The sequence below is a fragment of the Terrapene carolina genome, unplaced genomic scaffold, assembly GCF_002925995.2.
Source record: "Terrapene carolina triunguis isolate 2854851 unplaced genomic scaffold, T_m_triunguis-2.0 Scaffold111, whole genome shotgun sequence".
Taxonomy (NCBI): Eukaryota; Metazoa; Chordata; order Testudines; family Emydidae; genus Terrapene; species Terrapene triunguis.
The window spans coordinates 17,189,404-17,207,397 of NW_020664462.1; positions in this window are offsets into that span (position 1 = coordinate 17,189,404).

Here is a 17,994-nt window from a genome sequence, read left to right on the forward strand (position 1 = left end):
AATAGGGTCTTTCCCCTCCTCGAAAGGTGAACACCATCTCTGCCTAGTAGTCCTTCCTCGAATAGCATCCCGTGGTCTAGGAAGCCAAAGCCCTCCTGGTGACACCATCTTCGCAGCCAGGCATTCACCTCCATGATGCATCTGTTTCTGCCTGGGCCACTACCAGAGGCTTCTAGCTTCACCATTTTGTTACTAATTATGAAGTCATAGCAGGGGTTATGGAGCGATTTAACAGAACTTAAAAAGCTAGGATGTGGAGATATTTTACAGCCCATAACACCTTTCACTACATCGACGTGTTACCTGGCTTTATAAAGAGCTTTCACAGAACTATATGTACCAGACCCGCTGATATTAACCCTTCAAATTCTCTGAAGGTATGGAAAACGGTTTACGGAGATGGTTTAAAAATAATTCCGGTTGTTCCCCTTTTAAAAAAGGCGACCACGTGAGACTACTTAAAACCAAAGGAGCTTTTGAAAAAGGTTATGAACAAATGTTTACCGATGAGATATTCATAGTGGATGAAGCCTTAACCAGGGGCCAGAGACCTGTATACTGACTAAAAGATTATGAGGGTGAGACAGTTACTGGATCTTTTTACCGTGAAGAATTACAAAAAGTAAACCCCAAACTAGACAGGATTTACAGGATTGAAAAAGTTCTATTGGAGAAAGGAAGAGGGAGAAAAAAGCAGCTATTGGTGAAATGGTTGGGGTGGCCCGATAAGTTTAACAGCTGGGTGGAAGCTTCTCAACTCTGTGACATTTAGACATGAACAAAAACTATTCCTCCTGCAAAGAGAGAGAGAAAGAGAGAGAAAGAGAGAGAAATGAGCGACGGTGGGTTTTACATACTTTGCCCAGCAACGCCAGCTCTGGGGTTTCTCCCCAAAATACCAGCTCAAACTTTGCAATACGGCTAATTAAGCCCAGGGCTGCCCAGAGGATTCAGGTGGCCTGGGGCAAAGCAATTTCGGGGGCCCCTTCCATAAAAAAAAGTTGCAATACTATAGTAACATGTATTTGGAAATGTAAAAAATAACCAGTGAAATACATTCAAAAATTAATTTTCAATAATTTGAAAATACACAAAATACATTATTTAAAAACATTAAATGCTTTAATGGTATGTATATATTTGCAATTACATAATGGGCTGTTGCTGTGTGATGGTGATGGTTGATGCCAATGGGCTGTCGCTGCCTGGGGGTGGCGCTGCTGTTGCCCAGTTGCACAATTTTACCTCTGCGAATTTACCAGGGCCTCTCTCTACAATATCTCATGTCTCTGTCATTTTCATGATCTCTTCTCTGTACAGGATACAGGCCCATCTCAAAATTTTGACACCCTGATGACAATAATACACCAGCTCTTTCTGCAAGTCAAATGTCTCATATCTGTTGTCCCGATACCAGTCAAGAAATTCTGCTTTCTCCCTGGGTATCATGCTGTCTACGCCATAACGCACCACCCTGGGAATAGGCCCCACGTAATTTTGGTTTTCTAAAGTGTTAAAAAAAATTGGGAAATACCCTTTGCAATCTTCAAACCCCATCGCCTGCGAGAGGTTGCTAAGCTTCCTGGGCAAGAAGTTTAAAGAGTCTATAAAACGAATGCCCAGGGACTTAACTTCCACACACATTAGTTTACTACCTTGAGTTATCAATCCTATGCACATCTTTTTCTTCAGTAACTGTCTAACTGAAAACAAAGGGTTGGTTAAATTACGACTCTCTAAACGTAACTGAATGTAATCGTCAGGGGCTACCCTACTGTTAATGCCATCGAGAACTAACTGTATCCCCCTATGTATGGCTTCAATGACCTGCTGAGCTGAGTTTATGTGCTCAAGATTGACAAAAAGAAATTCTGCACAATACACCGAACCCCCAAATCTAGGTAATTCTTGTTGCCAACTTCTCGCTCGCTCCATATACACGTCTGTTTAGGGGTCTGCATCCGCATTTTCAGGGTTACTTGGGGGTTCCTCTATGGGACCATCAGCTGCGTCTTCTACGTCAGACGCTATTTGAGAGTCAGACTCCGAGGGGCCACCGTGAGGATCATCAGGAGTAGACAGGGACCCGTCTAGAGAGCCTTCTGGGGAATTTTCTAAATCAGACTCTGTATGACAGTCACCACCGCCTCACAGGTCAGATTCTGCCTCCCCATTCTCAGACACAACAGTTTGAGAGCCTCCAATAGGGGGCATCTCTTTTTGATTTTTTTCTCCTCATCACCTTTTTACCCTTTTAAAAATTTTTTACAGCAACCCTGGCCCGTAACTTTTGGGCAGCCATCCGTTTATCCCCCAAATGCTGTCCCCCCAATTTGTTTACACCTTAGCTGATGTGTACCCTTCAGGATGTCCCTTTTACCCAGGCCACTTTTCACAGCTAGTCATGCCTGCTCAGATCCACTCTCTGGAAAAATTGAAGTATTTTTTAAAAAGTCACCCGCAAGAGCGTTTGCATTTTTGATGTAGTTTCCAGTCCTCCTTTCTTTTAGAACCCTTAAGGATACAGCGCCCATCAGCTTTCTGAACGAAGCGTCATACTTTTCCCAAATCTTTTTAGAATACCGAAGACCTGTGCTGAGCTTATTGTGTCGGGAGAATGGTTCGTAATAATTTTCAGATACTTCATAAGGAGATATCCCAGCATCACAGGAGCTTTCAGTCCTTGGTTTTTCCCTATAGCATGTGCTCCGGGTTTGTGAATATGTGTGTTTTTGTTCACATTCACAACCTCTAAAGCACATGCTCACTCACATTCAGAGCCCCTAAAGCACATGCTCCGGGTTTGTGAATGTGTGTGCTTTCACTCACATTCAGAGCCCCTAAAGCACATGCGGTGTGTGCTTTCGCTCACATTCACAACCCCTAAAGTGCATGCTCCGGGTTTGTGAATGTGTGTGTTTTCACTCACAGTTTTCTCAGGGTTTGGTGTGGTGTTGACCGCTGAGGAACTGGAGTTGTGTTTGCGTGGTTGCAATACCCCAGCATCGCAGGAGCTTTCAGTCCTTGTTTTTTTATTCACAACCCCTACAGCGCATGCTCCGGGTTTGTGAATGTGTGTTTTCACTCACAGTTTTCTCAGGGTTTGGTGTGGTGTTGACCGCTGAGGAACTGAAGTTGTGTTTGCGTGGTTGCTTTTTACCAGAGTCTTTTGTTTTGTTCTTGGGTTTGACATATACAAACTTTGAACTGCCCTGATGCTTTGTCTGCGCTCTTGTGCTGTTTTGCGTTGGCATTGTTGTTGTTAAGGATCTCAGAGCAGATTTCTGGTTCTGGTGGAGGTGTCCCTTTAGCTCTGACTACAGCATTGTCAGGAGAGCTGCCCATGCCTGATTAAGAAAAACAGAGATATTCCAATTTAGCATCAAATAAACATTTTACAAAACATCTTTCTCACCCACACCTATGTATTTGCTTAAAATACAAAACCTCATAAAATAACCAAACCAATAAGCAAATTATATTTACTGGGATTCATCTATCCATCAGCCATTGATGCTGGTGAATTTTCCTTTTTAGCTGTCTCTTTCCTTTTTCTTTTGAGCTTGTTTACCCTCTGGTCTAAGGATCGCTCATGTTTTGACCATATTGTGGAGCAGACAACATTATTATTATAAAACACATGAAACTCTCTTGTAAATGTAAAAAATAAAATACTCATTAGGGTGTTTTTCTATTTAACAAAATCATAGCTTTAAAACAAAATAATCCTTTTCAGGCTGTACAACAAACACAGGTTTTGGTTTATTTCTACCACTAGGGTTTCTCTAAAGCCTAGACATTTTTAGTACAAGCACATTTCCACCATGCACCCAAAAACAAAATGTGCAATAAAATACTTTTTAAATCCCCCACCATAACTAGGTCTTGTACAGGCGCCCTAAATCACGAACAACAATTTAAACACTAACTAATTTTAAAACAACCCATTTTAAAATCACATCACATTTTGCAGAGTAAAAACCCCCGTTAGTTTGAAACAAACCAAACCAACAGTTTGCAACCATATACTTTTAAAAAAACACTCCTATGTCTTGCACAGACCCCTCTCTCTCTCACACACACACACCCCACACACCAACCCAGCAGTTTTAAACACACCAAACCAACAGTTTGCAACCAAATACTTTTAAAAAACCGCACACTTATCTCTAGCATAGGCCCCCTGAATCACCAACAACAATTTAAACATTAAAACTAATTTTGAAACAACCTGTTTTAAAAACACACATCACATTTTGCAGAGTAAAAAAACCCTGTTAGTTTGAAACAAACCAAACCAACTGTTTGCAGCCAGGTGCTCAAGGAATCCATTTTGAAGCACTTGGAGGAGAGGAAGGTGATCAGGATCAGTCAACATGGATTCACCAAGGGCAAGTCATGCCTGACCAACCTGATTGCCTTCTATGATGAGATAACGGGCTCTGTGTATATGGGGAAAGCGGTGGACGTGTTACTCCTTGACTTTCGCAAAGCTTTTGATATGGTCTCCCACAGTATTCTTGCCGGCAAGTTAAAGAAGTATGGATTGGATGAATGGACTATAAACTGGTTAGAAAGCTGACTAGATCGTCAGGCTCAATGGGTAGTGATCAATGGCTCCATGTCTAGCTGGCAGCCGGTATCAAGCGGAGTGCCCATGGGGTCGGTTCTGGGGCCAGTTTTGTTCAACATCTTCATTAATGATCTGGATGATGGGATGGATTGCACCATCAGCAAGTTTGTGGATTACACTGAGCTGGGGGGGAGAGGTAGAAATGCTGGAAGATAGGGATAGGGTCCAGATTGAGCTAGACAAATTGGAGGATTGGGTCAAAAGAAATCTGATGAGGTTCAACAAGGACAAGCGCAGAGTCCTGCACTTAGGATGGAAGAATCTCATGCACTGCTAGAGGCTGGGGACCAACTGGCTAAGCAGCAGTTCTGCAGAAAATGACCTGGGGATTACAGTGGATGAGAAGCTGGATACAAGTCAGCAGTGTGCCCTTGTTGCCAAGAAGGCTAACGGCATATTGGGCTGGATTAGTACGAGCATTGCGAGCAGATCGAGGGAAGTGATTATTCCCATCTATTTGGCACTGGTGAGGCCACATCTGGAGTATTGCATCCAGTTTTTGGCCCCTCACTACAAAAAGGATGTGGACAAATTGGAGAGAGTCCAGGGGGGTGGACGATGAGAGGCCGTCATGCTTGTCAGTCTTCCTCATGAGAAGTTGGGTTTCAGGGTTGGGTTCCAGTATATCCATCAATGGCTGGGCCAAAGGGCTCCCCTCAGACACTCCCTCCACCTCCTCAGAACTGTCACTGATGTATCACTTTCTCTGCGGGAGGTCGAAGGCCCTCAGAGCTAAAACAAAGTCCTAAGTTCTCACAGGGGTGGTGAAGGAGTCCATGTTTCCTCTCAGCATTTCCACGATTTCTAAAACACGCTTGTCTGTGCAGCACTGGAACTTCCGGGAGCAATGCTGTGCTCTGATTGGTAGAGGGCATTAGGGGGAGCTCTTAGAGGGGTCACACGACCCTCTTCTGGGTGGGTCATCCACCCCAGAACACCCCCTGATTGGTCAAATCTCCTCTCAGGGCAGTCCTATGGGGGTGAAAACCATCCAGATTAGTAGAGAGTGATGGGAGGAGTTCTTAGAGGGGATCACATGACACCCATTGCTTCCGGTCATGTGTACATCTCGACCCTGGAAGAAATACCCCCAGGGCAGGGGTCAGGAGGCGGGGACTACCTTTGATTGATGGTAGGCCCCTTATACTACGCCTCCCAACCAACACACAAAGCTTTCAAGACCCCAGCCAAAGTCTTCTCCACTGAGGGGTTTTCTCTGGTGTTGGAGTGATGTGGGGAGGGCAACGATGCTGCAATGGCTCTTCTCAACCCTATCAGTTTGGGGGTTATCGTGGCAGCCACCATGTTATTTTCATCAGCTCGGTGCCTAAGCAGAGAGGATGCTCTGGTTCTAAGCATGCCAAGAAGTCCATCATGGCAAATTATTCAGGATATATTTTGCTTTTTCAAATTTGCTCTGCATATCAAATATGTGTTTAGCTGATAAAAGTCTAACAGCTCCTTCAGAGTCCCTTACAATCCATCAGCTAAATACTAAGTATTTCCCAAATTCGTTCACACTGTGTCCAATGGATCTTAATAAATCTCTCTTGTCAAAAATTCACTTTTACATGAACTGTCTAAATATGGTTTCACCAAGAAATTAGTTTGCTATGTAAATGCTTCGAGTTTGAAGACGTAGCATGTATACCAAAATGCAGGCTTAGATAAGAGACTATATTGACTCTTTCAGCCCTAGTATCGTGTGTTTGATAAATATTATCGTGATTCAGAATTGTTGTACTATACTGTATACACATTTACCCGATAAGCCATATGGTCTTTCACATCAATAAAATGTGTTTGCAGATTAAGAAAGTGATGTATGCCCCCCCCAATCTATACACATTTGGCTAGCTGTAATGGGTACAAAGCAGAAGTGGATTTACCATGAAACAAACCGTGCAGTGGCATGGGGTCCCCAGTGACAAGGGGGCCCCCAAAATGCAGGACAAATATCTGATAACCTGCCCCAAGTCCCGGCCGGCGGCGCTGCAGGGCTCAGGCAGGCAGGCTGCCTGCATGCCGTGGCTGGTGGCCCCACACCGCTCCTGGAAGGGGCCAGCTGCTACCACGTCTCTGCGTGCCCCTGGTGAGGGGGAGATCTGTATGCTGCCCCCACCCCAAGAAGCGTACACAGACCTGCTGTCCCCCTCCCCCCAAGGGGTGTGCAGAGACATGCCAGCAGCAGGGCTAAGGCGGCTCCCTGCCCACTCTGCCTCCCTCCCTCCATACCGCTTTGCTCCCAGATGTGGCCGGCATGTCCCTTTGGCCCCTGAGGGGGGTGTGTGTCTCCGTGCGCTGCCCCCAACCCAACCACCAACTCTGCAGCTACCATTGGCCAGGAAGTGCAGCCAATGGGAGCTGCGAGGGTGGCACCTGCGGACAGCAGTGTGCGGAGCACCTAGGAGCTGCTGCCGGAGGGGTGTGTGTGCCGGTAGCCTTGGGAGTCATGCTGCCCAAGGTAAGAACCACCCGCTCTGCCCCCTCCCACACCCCAACCCCCTGCCCCTGCCGCAGCCCACAGCCCGCCCCTGCACCCCCTCCTTCACCCCAACCCCCTGCCCCAATCAAGATACCTGACTTTATTTTCATTTATTTCCCATTACTTATAATATAGGAGGATGATGAAGAAAAAAAGAATGAAAAACAGGGGGGTTGGGTGGGAGATTAGAGAGAATGTTCTTTTTCTTGGCTGGGTCCTGAGGGGGGGCCCCTGAAAATGAAGCTGCACACAGGGCCCCCCCAACTCTAAATCCACCACTGGTACAAAGAAGCCATTATTACTCAAGAATGCATAATTAACAAAGCCCACTTCCACATAGGTATGTATTTACATGATCTCAAGTAGATAGCTATGCTGCTGAGGTTTCAAAGACCTTATTCATTTCTAGGAAACATTTTGACAGAGAAACGTAATATCAAGGGCATTAAAGTTGGTGAAACCAATCAGTGATGGAGTGGCAATTTATAGTAGCTAGTTATGGCTGCGTTTTTGTCCAAATTATTGCCATTCTATTTTTTATTCCCTCTGTATTGTTCAGATAATATAGTCCATATAGGGCCTGATCCAAATCCCACTTGAAGTCAATAGGAAAACTCCCCTGGACTTCAAAGGGCTTTGAACCAGCTTCCTGGTTGCAAGCATAAGCCCCATTAATAATAATTGGTGAAATGCTTCTCCCACTCCCAGATGGCCAAAGGTCAGTAGAATTACTAAAGTTCAGCTGTATGCAGGATAAGGGATAGAAGCAGAGGATTTTAACAGCCAATTCTTGTATAGCATTTTTCATTCATAAATTTCAAAGAACTTTACAAAGGAGGTCAGTATTATCTTCCCCATTTTATATATGGGGAAATTGAGGCATGACGAGGAAAGGGACTTGCCCAAGGTCACCTAGCAAACCAATGGTAGAGGTTTGAATTGAGCCTATGTCTCCTAAATCCAGTGATCTATACAGTAGGCCACACCCTTAACAGCCAGGTGGCCTCCCAAGCCCACTCTATAGAAGTGCATGGTGAGGGCAGAGGGGTTGGGACTGTGGTCAGTAGATTTGCAAACTGCACGAGGCTATTGACCATAAAACCTACCCAGAAAGCCAGCCACAGAGAAACGTAATATCAAGGGCATTACCTACTACAGTTCAAGAGGGAGTACCCACTACAGTTCAAGAGGGAGTCTTCACAAATCCTGTGCTGCCATCCTTCTCCATGCAAAGCTAATTTACTCTGGCTTTGCAAAGTATGTGTGAAATATATTGACAATGAGAGGAGAATTTCGCCTTTCCAAATATAAGCAATTCAGCATTCTACAGAAAAGATTTCAAACACCTTAAGAACATTACTGGAAGTTGTGCTTTGAACCAAGGCTGTAGAATACTGTAGTACTGTATTGGTTTTAAGTAAGGGAGCCCCTGGTATATAGCAGAGCTTGCGCAAATACTGGGGAAATGCATTCACAAACATATTAACTGAAAAATCCCACTCCAAATGAGCCAACCATGGTCATGCCCCTTTTTCTTCACTATTTGCACACATTTGTGTGAATGGGATTTTAATTGGGGAATAATTGTTCTTCCTATGAATACTCACATTTGTATGCTAATAGGGTACTTGTATGTGAACAAGAGCATTTAGCTGTCATTCCATAGTTTCCTGTTTACAGAATTTCAGTCGCCCAATTACGAAGCATAAACCAGGCCATGTGACCAGTCACCCAATGTGGCTAACGAGTAATGAATAGTCAAAGAACAACTCCCTGAAATTGTTCCCTCTAAACTATCAAACAGTTATAACTGATGAAGAAATCCTTCAGAATCAAACTGATGAGAAAAATGAGCTGAACCCACAGAATAAACTATTCCAGGGGTTATCAGCCCGCAGGTAACAGGGGGTTGTGAGTGACCACCCTGCTACCCATAGTACTAAATGGGAGAGGAGCTGCAGCTGTATCCTGGATCAAAAAGGAAGTGGGTCTTAGTGTGAGGAAAGAGGGTTGCATTATGGAAAAGGCTGAGACCTCCATGGAATTATTCCTGACTAATAGTTTAAGCAGTTCTAGCATAGGCCATCACTTGGTATCGTAGGATCCTCCAATGGCGCCAGTGGGCAGATTAAGAATCTAGTTCCAGCAGGTGAGGAATGAACTCTGACATCCCGCTGTGTTCCAGGGTTTTTGTCAGTTTAATAGTATTTAAAAGTAGTTTTGCCTTAACTGGCTAAATGAATTCCACAAAGCATGCAGCTGAAATGTAAACATTATACAACTTTGATTTCCTATGAATATAGAACACATGCTGTTAGTGAAAAGAACATACAAGATTGCCATGCTTCTAGAAATCAAATGCTAATTGAGTCTGGACTGGAGGATACAACAAGCTTTCTGACCATTCAATGTGGCCATACATAATTCCAAGCATCTACAATAATCATTCTTTGAAGTATTTTCTCTTTCCCATGTATTTTCACCCCTTGGAACAAAGAGAGCCATCGCTTCAGTTTCTAGTTCTACTACAATGGTGCTGTGGCTGCAGGCCTTGTCTAATTCTGTCTAATGCAAGGGAGAGGTCACTATTATATCTGTGCTCCCCTTCACAACTCTCCTCCAAGCATCAGTGTCCAGATACTCAGCTGAGCTTTTTAAAAGTCTCAGCTATGTTGTAAATGTGCTATTGATGCTTTATGGGCTACGTTGCGCAGTGCGTTTTTGATGAAAATGTTCTTCTCTCCTATGCGTATTTAGTCTGTATATCAAGCCTGGAATGAGAAAACAGCACAGTCACGAGCCTGAAGCTTCTATAGCATCAAAATGAAATCAACGGGTGCAGGTACTTTATCTTCCCAACAATTATCACAAGCGTCGGCTCCTAGAGTGTGTGTCTATGCATGAGTGGGGATGGGGGCATGGTTTTCAATAGCAAGCAAGAAGCTGGCTTTCAGATTCACTGAAAAAGGTAGCTAACTGTATAGAAACTCCTTCCCTAACTGGGGAGTTTGGCTTCTAGATTTCTTCTCTTGATTTCCACCCTATGATATTTTGTGTGGTTTGATTATATTTAATTAACTAAAAAGAGAGAGAGAGAGAGAGCAGCTGAATCTCATTCAAAATTTTGCTGTTTTTAAATGGAAAATTAAAAATGAAAGAAGGCAGTAGAAACCCTGTAATTGTAAAAATGCATCTTGACTAGTCAGTGTCTGGTATAGCAGTTGATGATGGCATAGCTCCACTTTCTCTAGCACATGGCAGTTCAGGAAGGACACATGAGCAGAGCAGAAGGGCAACTAGTTGGAAAAAATAAGTCCTATCTTCCTGCTGTCAAACCTTAGCCTATTCAGAGAATTAAACTCAAACCTTCTTAAAGACCTGGAATTGGATATATTTCCCCCCCCCACCCACCCATTTTGATGTATACCATTTGCTCTTTCAGATTCTGAAAATCACAAAACAAAGGCAGTTCTGAAGGCATTTCCATCCTGAAATGGTAGTGATGGTAGGGATCTCACGGACAAATGATTCCCCTGAGACTCCCAGCACAGAGTTACAATGGTCAAAAGGCTTTAAATAAACATCTGACCACCTTCAGGCTGCAGATCCAAACCGAACCCAAACTCTGAACCTTTAGAGGCTCTCTCATTGGTATTATTTGTTAAGCACTAACATTATGTTCTGCCCTCAACATGACAGAAAATACAGATGGTCCCTGCTCTGAAGAGCTTTTGGCCTAAGCAATATAGGCAAGTCCAATGTAGGGAGTCAATAGGACATTTGTAGGAAGGGAGGTTGATTTTCAATTTAAACATTAAAAAAGAAATACATCAGAGTATAAACCATCCTCTAGCTGATGGAGGTAAGGAAGTAACCACCTACTATTGTTTTGTTTTGCATTTTCCTCTAAAGCAGTACTGGCCACTGTCAGAAATGTCTTGCAAGCCTGCTCCAGTGTGGCAATTCCTATGTTCCTATAATTATATTATTGACTAGCGTGGATATTGTGCAAGAAGTGGATCTTCGGCAGAGTAGTGGCTAGACTGGCTAACATTTGGAGGGTATCTCTTTTGCAAATTTTTCATTTCCATTTATAAGCATTCCCATTTCCAAATGATTTCTGCACATGCCATTGAAAATCAAACAAGCATGTTATGTAGAAGTCTTTTTTCTCCATGCTTTTTAACCTGATTGTCTTTAAACAACCCACATCCTCCTTCAATCTGTTCATGTTCAGCATGGAGATTTGTAAGGAAAAATCATGCCATTTAAAAATAAAAATAGTTGAGCTGGCTTCTTCACTGTTTTCTTTAATCAACATCAGTACAACTGATAACTGAGTCTTGATTACACCTCTTCAGAGGACACCCCCTGATTTTGCTTTACATCCCTGATTTTTTTTAAATTTATTTAATATTTTTTTCATTCTCTTTCCTGATTTCTGGGTCACAGAGTTGAGGCTCATTCTTGCTTGAAATGGATTTACTTGTTTCTCAAGGGCAGGGTTTTTTTTCTTACAGGGGCTGTGGGTAAATGTGCTCCCTTTTCAGAAGAAGCCTGAAATCCCACTCATCACATATTCCTCAAGTCCTTTTTTTTCCCCCTCCCAACCCCTGTGGAGAAAAAGATTGGACCAGGAGTCATTCCTCCCGACCTCTCCCCAGCCCCCATGGAGCTAAAGGGCAAGGGGTCATTTTCTCAGATTCCCTTTGGCAGAAAGAACCAACGGTCACCCCTCCCCCGATCCACGCTGTGTGGATCTGAGACACAAATTCAAACCCTTTTGAAGAGGGAGGGGAGACAATGAGAGACCCTCGCTTTACCCAGCCTGGAGAAGAGCTGTGTGTGCGAAGTGTGTGCCTTGAAGCTCAAACCCATTCAAACTTAGCCTTGGACTCAAGGCTCAATGCTTCTGTGAACTTCAGCAGATCTGGGCAGCGATTGCTCACCCAGAGGAGGAGCTGCCATAGCCCCCTGCCTCACAGCCAGCTTCCCTTGCTAGCCCCCAAATGTGCCTTCTGCCTCCAACAAGCCCCCAGCCGCCCCTCCCTCCCTTCTTCAAAGGGATGGCCCAGGGCTTGGTAGGGAATAATGAGGGGTTGTTGGGGGCGGCAGGTCAAACAGACTTGAACCTCTCAGTGAACCAGGCCTGGTTTGCTTCCAGGCTTTGTGAACCAAACAGCAGGGTTCATTTAGCGAGCCCCTTTACAAAGCAAACCCTACGGGGCACATGCAGCCTCGCTGTGAGCCATTTTCCTTGCCCACTGCACTGTCACTCTTCCAGCCCCTCTGTGGATGCAGGAGGTCTACTTAGGGCTTCATGCTGTTTCCCATGAGGGAAGAAGAAACTGAGGGCTATTACTTGAGCATCCGGCCTCCTTAAAGGAAAAGACTCCTTTCTCCTGCTTTCCTGGGTGAGGGAAAAAACGGAGACTGGTTTTAGTTAATTCCCTCGACTTGGCTTTGGAGGAAAGGAAGGGCAGATCAACGGTTATTTCACTGGCTTCCCGGCAGAAGGCGCAAGAGTCTCTTCCCCTGACTCTGTCCCATCAGAAGGGAAGGGTACTCTGTATCAATGCCATGGTCCGCTCTGTGGATGGACAGAATCCTGCCCTTCCTTCCCCCTCCCCCAAAGAGGGGAGGGTCTCCTGGCTCTCCTCTTTTCTCTCCCTCTGTCTATAGAGGAACTAATTACCTGGCCCCCATTTTGGAAGGAGATGATAACTAAGGGGGAGTTTCTAAGTTTTATCTGTGAAGGCTTTTGATGACGTGACACATGCTGACACTGTGGAACTGGGTGAGCAAAGCTTTTAAAATAAAAAATAAAAGTGAAATACAGATATTGAGCCACATTCCATGTTCAGTTACACTGGTGAAGGTGTCTGCTGCGGCTACAAATGGGCCCATTTCACTTGCAAATGCTAAACAAGACATAGTCACCTACTTTCCTAATTGTCCTTCCAGATTCTAATTGTTGTGGATTATTCCTTTAGGGCCTGGATCTAAAGCCCACTGAAGTGAGTGGGAGTCTTACCCCTGATTAAATGTGCTCTGGATCAGGCCTTTTTTGTGCTGTAGTCGTTCGATTGCTCCCCAGAAAGATCACTGAGGATTTAGAATTAGATTCCTCAGCAAGAGATATGCTTTCACAGATGATCTTCTGAGTTTTAAGTCTTAGGGCCGAATTCCGCTCAGAGATACGAGTGTGCAGCTCTCATTGAAGTCAAGGATCTGTTCTTTTCTGCCTTCAAAGGAGGAAAAATAGGAGGGAAGGCAACTAGGAGCCCAGGGAAACAGGAGTTGCATCATGCATGCTTATCTTGAAGCCAGAATTTGGCCCTAAGGTTAAAGTGGAAAACACATTCCTAAATTATCAAGATGTATTAAAAACACAGCCTTTGGTATTTTAAAAGAGAGCAGCAATAAACTGCTCACAAAAGCCACATGGGCTTCTTCCCCATTTGCTCATAAGGCTCATTGAAAAGGAAAACAAATTAGGCAACATAAATTAAAATGAAACATGTGCCTGGAACCTGCATGTGCAATGTTCACCAGCTTTTTGGTGATTTCTTTGACGCACTCCAGGTTTGTTTACAGTGGAACCAATTTATAGTGAAGTCATTGAAAAAAAAATCAGAACAGCTTTCCTTTAAGCAGATGTTCATACTAGAACTATGATTGCAATTTGCACATTTCAATGCACTGAAACAATTCAGGACTTTCATGTTAAACTACTTCTGCAGAGGTGGCTGCACGTTAGTGTGGACTGACTTAATCCTTATTCCCTATCTTGCCTATCCCAAAAGGGATGGTGTGAGGCTTGATTAGTTAATTATTGCAAAATGCTTTGAGATCCTGGAACAGAAGTCTCTATAGAAGTGCAAAATATTATTGATGTTATTATTCAATGCAGTTTCACTATAGCTGAGTTCATCATGGATGACTTTAATCATCGCTTTATGCTCATTTACAAGAGGAGAATTTAGTCTTTACAAATAAAAAGAATGCATTATTCTACAGCTTGGTTTGAAGTGGTGCATAGCCCTTAGACTAGTTCTCTGTGCAGAGTTCAATTTTGCCCTCTGGATCCATTACTATTCATGGACTTCAAGGGGAGCAGAATCAGTCCTTCTATGTTCCGCACTTTGTCTTGAACTGAATATACAAGAATTTCTTATAAATCATTATTATTTTGTAAAGTTATTGCCACACAACTGCTTGTTAAGATTTATACAATGAATTTTACGCATTGTAGGTTTCCCCTCCCCAAATGGAAAGTACAAATCCACTTAAAATGCTGAGATCTTTGACTTCTACCAGAAACTTTTATCAGAATAAGAGGATAAGAAAACCATTAGCTTAAGTTGTATGATTCTAACAGCTCATTAGAGAGCACTGTGCTTTTTCAAAATGAGCATGCCTCTAGCTCTGCGTTGAATCCGTCAAAGTTAAGGATGAAGGTATGGGACCACTTAACCATCTTGGAAGGCAATTTCTTATTTTTAACTATGTAGACCACAGGGTTCATTAGATGATTTTAATGAACAGTCATAGGCCTGATGTTCAAATTCCCCTCTCATTTTGTGTCTAATTGCAACCAAAATATGAAATTGCTAAATAGAACTCCCCTACCAAGGAACTGAAATGTAAATTTCAGTCAGTAAGTGCAGTTTCATTGTGAACTATTGTTATTTTTTTTATAAGGTAGCATAAATATTTTGATTTCAGTTTGAACCCCTGCAAAAAGCCTGCTGTAAAATTATCTTGAATGGCTTCTCTTCAGATTGGAGGAAAAACAGCCAACTTTAAATAAAAGAAAAGCATTATAATTAGGTTTACTGATTTCCTGGGAAACTGAATTATTAATACAGGGATTTTAGCCACTTTTTGGTACCAAAAAGTAGTTGGGAATATGATGCTTTTCATCTGTGGAATCTCAAACAGCATCACCTGACAAAGCAGGTCATTTGCAATACTTTATAAAATATATGGGGGGAGATTGGAATATATTTTTCAATCATCCCCTGGCAGCCTTCACAGCTTTAGTCAATTTATGCATCATCTGTAAAGTTCAACATAGGGCACTGGGTCCCAAAATGTACTTTGAAGCATCCATAGCAAATCTTCTAATCTTGGCTTTCACTAGCTGAGCAATGTATGCATTAGAGTGGAATTTAGGATAAGCTTTCAGGTTGAGGGGCAAGACATTTACTCAGATAACCTACCATATCTTGGCTTCGAGTGTAATGTTCAGCTAGGGGTAAATGATTGCTTTTCATTTTTACCAAAGATAAATGATAAAAGGTAAAGGTTTATACGAGGATTTATATGCCTCTGTATCTGCATGTCTGTACAGCACATACATGCAAATATAGCATCACTTTTAAAACTTAGATTAAGTGCAAATATTCCAAGTACAACTATTCTCTTATGCCAGCTATGATTAAAATCATATTCTTTTACAGATACATGTTTCATAAACCACAGTCCTATACCTTTAATTGTCAGAGAGTGTTTATGCCCATAATAGCCTTATTTAATCTAAACAAAACTCAATATCATTCCTCCCTCTCAAAGAAAAGATGACGGAAATCACATTGAGTGAGTTTGTGTTTGTAATGTTTTATGATCTTATATCAGTCAACAAAACTTCACCTCAGAATTGCATGCACGAGGGCTCAGGGCTTTCTTTCTTTCTTTCTTTCTTTCTTTCTTTCTTTCTTTCTTTCTTTCTTTTTCTAAACCCTTTTGTTTCAAAGTATAGCTTATACCCCAAAGGATTTGTTATTGTTTTCTATTCCATTTTGGCTCCATATGTCTTCTGCAATTTCTTTTCTTTGTTCTCCCTGGTGTCATTTCAGGACAGCCAGCATATCACATGATGTAAGATAAATTATTAGCATTCACAAAATTATGATTATGATTGTAGATATAGAATGTTACAAATTTAATTCACAAAGTGACCGTTGCAAAGGCAGATCTCATAGTATCTTTTATTTGTGAAGTGTCATGACTTAAGTTGTAGTAGCTTGTTTATTTCAGCTTTGTAAAGGTCTGGACAATATAAGGACACATTCACAATTAGGCCATTTCTTACAGCTCAGCATCTGATGATTTTAAAAAAAGAAGACGAGATTCCTATAGGCTTTGTGGCTAACCATAAAAACAGTGTAAAACATTCAAGAGTACTTGTTCTCAACAGATTAGAGATTCTTGGGATAAAAGAGCATTTTAAAATGTAGTTTCTTGTTTACAATAAAACAATCTTAAGTATCAATATTATTATTCCTCTAGAATCAATCAAAAGACTGAATATTTTAACGTATTTTGTACTTAATCTAGCTGTGTTTTTAAGGTTTTGTTGAATAGAGTTTCAGATTTACCCAGTATTTCCTATAGAAAAAATCAGCACATCAGTGACATGGCCTCAGATATTTTTGTCCCAGTCAATGTATTAGTTGTTAGTGAGAATTCCAATAGCAGATTAGTAGAAAACTAGGCTCATGACAGTATTACCAGTTGGCTGACAATATTTCTGTCTCTGTCGCCGTCCCTGATTGGTTAAATGGGATCAGAAAGCCTAACACTGGATTGGCTGGGATTTGCTGCTGTTGCTATGACTCTGTTGCTAGGATCTCTGCTGTCTCCAGGCCCTGCAGGAAACATGTAATGAATTATGGATGGTTGATTTTCTCAAAGAGACCTGATCTGTAATGCAGATGAGCTCCAAGTCCCCCCTTTTCTTCTGGGTTCTTTAAAAAAAAATCAGAGTTTTAAATCAGAATCTGGCATTTGCGTAGTCCCCAGTCACAGCAGTGACTCCTGAATACTGATGTTAATTCTTATGCAAAAAGAGGGCCAGAGGTCACTATCTATTATTGGTTCAGGAAAAGCCTGTAGGATTTTCACTGAACTCTGTGACCCCTTGGGGTATTTGTATTTATTTATTTATTTTTGTTTGGAGACAAAATAGGATATAAACACTCAAAGTGGTATTTTCGATGACTGTTAGACAGGAAATTGTCTCCTGGACTGCAGTGAAGGAGGGGGCGGGGCGGGGTTGTGGTGGCAAGTCTGGCCAGTGGACTACCTAATAAAACCTTTTTTTTTTGTCCACTTAGTAAAAGGAGTCTTTGCCCAAATATGATCTACGACCCTCTGTCTGCATATTGTGCACAATTTGGGTCTCTAATCGATGGCTTTGATAGGATTTGGCTGGAGAGAGGTGCTCAGTTCCTGTTACATGTACAATGTGCCTATTTCATACAAGTGAAAACCAGAATGTAATTGCACACATTTAACTCCCCAGCTGGCATTCACTACATGAACTGTGCATTTGATCCTTTAAGTTTAGGTAGTGGGGAAGTAAGCAGGTTTGGATGAGTCATTTAACTTCCCTAATCTCCTGCACACACATCAGTTAGGAGGTACAATGTATACTATGCTACTTAAATGTTAATATTTTTCTATATGTATCCGTGATATCATCACAACAGATGCTGCCTGGGCATAAATAAGAATATTTTAGATTTTCACATACTAGTGACAAAATGATTTAAACCCTCTTTATATCAGACCTTAATGGACAGATGTGAACAGGAAAATTATTGATCTGGCTCAGATATATGGGCCTGATTCTTCTCTCATGCTGGTTTTAAGCCTATGTAACGCCATGGATTTCAGTAGAGTTACTTCTGATGTGACCCACTATAACGGCTTGATCCTGCAAAGTGTGGAGCTCCTGCAGCTCTCACTGAAAATCCATTGAAGGGGAGGGCACTGAGTACCTTAAAGGATCATGACATTAGTGAGAGGAGAATCAGGCCCACCATTTTCCTTTGAAGTCCGGTATTCAATTCAGCCACACGTTAAGCAA